Source organism: Urocitellus parryii, chromosome 9, assembly GCF_045843805.1.
Source record: "Urocitellus parryii isolate mUroPar1 chromosome 9, mUroPar1.hap1, whole genome shotgun sequence".
NCBI lineage: Eukaryota > Metazoa > Chordata > Mammalia > Rodentia > Sciuridae > Urocitellus > Urocitellus parryii.
In genome coordinates, this window is record NC_135539.1 from 134,259,611 (window position 1) to 134,261,868 (window position 2,258).

At 52.1% G+C, this 2,258-nt stretch overlaps 1 non-coding gene across 1 annotated transcript; it reads left to right on the top strand.

Moving 5' to 3' along the window:
* Positions 1 to 896: 896 nt before the first annotated feature.
* Positions 897 to 1,001, top strand: LOC113182578 (U6 spliceosomal RNA). The gene has a single exon (XR_003300757.2). It is a non-coding gene; the product is annotated as a U6 spliceosomal RNA (small nuclear RNA).
* The last annotated feature ends 1,257 nt before the right edge of the window (positions 1,002 to 2,258 follow it).

Below are 2,258 nucleotides of genomic sequence, written 5' to 3' on the forward strand. Positions count from 1 at the left end.
CCTGAAAGGTGGAGTCTACCACCTGAGGATTAACCTGTGTGTGCAAAGCGCTTAGCATGCAGCAACCCAGGGCTGGACAAGTAGCTTATCTTGCTAGTGCTTCTGTTGGGGAGTCTGAGAAGCAAACCTGGAGTGGTGAGGTCAGCAGTGTCCAGGAGGGAGAGGCTGAATGAGACAGGGGTAATCCAGGCACGCGAGGGAAGAGAGACTTTTGAGACCCACCGTGCCTGGGTGAAATGTCCCTCAGCTCCGGGGCTGCGGTGGTAGCTCAGTGGTAGATAGATACCTTACAGTTCCTAAACCTATCAGGACAGGAGCAGCCTCTGATAAAGTGCCTCAATTAGTTCATGCCTCCCAGGGAGGCTTCTCTACAGGGGCCAGTGGACCTTCACCAGAGGCACCTGCCTTCTGCCACTCAGGCCAGCATGATGGCCACGTCATTGCCACAGAACTGACAAGAGGAACATTTCTTCAGTGAGGTCTAAATGCCCATAAGGTGGTCTCCTCCCTTCTCCGCCATCTTCCCCGCTGGAGCCTGCCTCAGGGTTGCCCCTTCCCCTTGGCACGGTCACCCTCCCAGGCCCCCTTTTGGAAGGTTCTTTAGCACCACAGGCTGCAGTTGTCTTCTTGCTGCCAATTTCCTGGATCTACAAACATCGCGAGGCAGTCCAGCCTGGCTTTCCTGTCTCTGTCGGTGGCACACGGGCCACTGAACCCAAGCCAAAGTCCTCTTTCCCTCACCGCCCAATCCCAACAGCAGGCCGGTGACCCTGACTCTGAAGACACCCGTGTCCGTCCACACCCCTGCTTTCACAGCTCACCCAGCCATGTCACTGCCTCTCCAGCAACGGCTTCCCGACTCTGCTTCACACTCGCCCCTTGAGAGCCACCCTGCAGCGCTTGCTCGGCAGCACATACACTAAAACTGGAACATTCAGAGGAAATTAGCTCGGCCCCTGCGCAGGGATGACATGCAAATTCGTGAAGTTGAAAAAAAAATCCATTCTGCACTCAGCTTGGTCACGTCACTCTCCCACTCCAAGGTGGCAGGTACCTCAATAAATCCCAAGCTGTCACCGGGGCCTCTGGCCTTCCCCACCCTCCTTCTGAGGAGCTCCTGCTCCCCTCCCGGCTTCCCGGCACCTGTTCCAGAGCCTTCCCGGGTCACCCTCCACCCGCTCGGTACTGGCTTGCTTGCACACTGTCTCCTGACTCTCAGCACAGGGACCTGGACATCTTATTTTCTGTTGGGATCCAGAGGGCACCCAAGAGTACCAGGAAACGGTTGGTACTAGTGGAATGAATGGGTGAACCTGGCCCTGGAGGGGTGTTGCCTAATGTGTCCTTTACTTATTAACACATATGGGTCATAAGTCCTGGAGGGCAGGAGCTGCTCTTCCTGGACAGTGTGAACAACTCTGGCTAACCCACGAGTCCAGGAATAATGGCTTCTTCTGTGGTGCTGTCAAGGCTGGAGAAACTGCTCATTTGACAGCTGTTTGACACATGGTTGTGCCTGGGGCGAAGGAGGGCTGGAGACTCCGGTCACCAGGGAGCTCTCGGAAGGGAGTCCTGGGATGATGCAACAGCCAGCAGTCCCTCCTCAGGTATACCTCTATGTATTCACAAACTCGCAATTTTGCCAAGAAAGTCAGCTGTTTTGGACATGTTCACACCTCGGCTAACACTGCTATTGTGAAATCAGAGCCGTTTCCCCACTTGGCCTCCTTAGTACGGAACCTACCTTTGCAAGCTGGAAATTCTGGACACTTTGATTTTCTCCTTTACCATTTGAGGATGGGATTGTGACACTGGATTCTGGTCAAGGACACATGAGAGCAAGTTTGCCAGGGACTTTTTATTTGTTTATTTTTAATGCTTTTTTGATGCTGAACTTGAACCCTGAGCTTGGCAGATGCTAAACAAGCACCCTACCCCTGAGCTACACCCCAGCCCGGTCAGGGACTTTCAAAAACACATTTTATAACTTACAAAATTTTTGTTTACTTTTTTTTCTTTTGTGAATGTATATTTCATTTTTACCTATATGAACATTTCAACACATTGTAATTTCTGGGAATAATTTTCCTCTGGTTAAAAGAAGAGACCAAGGTAAACAGAAGTCCCCTGCCCCTGTCTCTCTGTGCCCTTGTCAGGTGAGGGCAGAGTGTTTGCGGTTGCTATGGAAACCTGGCCATCTTGATAAAGAATCAAGGGGAGTTGACCCAAAGCCTGACATTGCCAGCTCACTGACCACC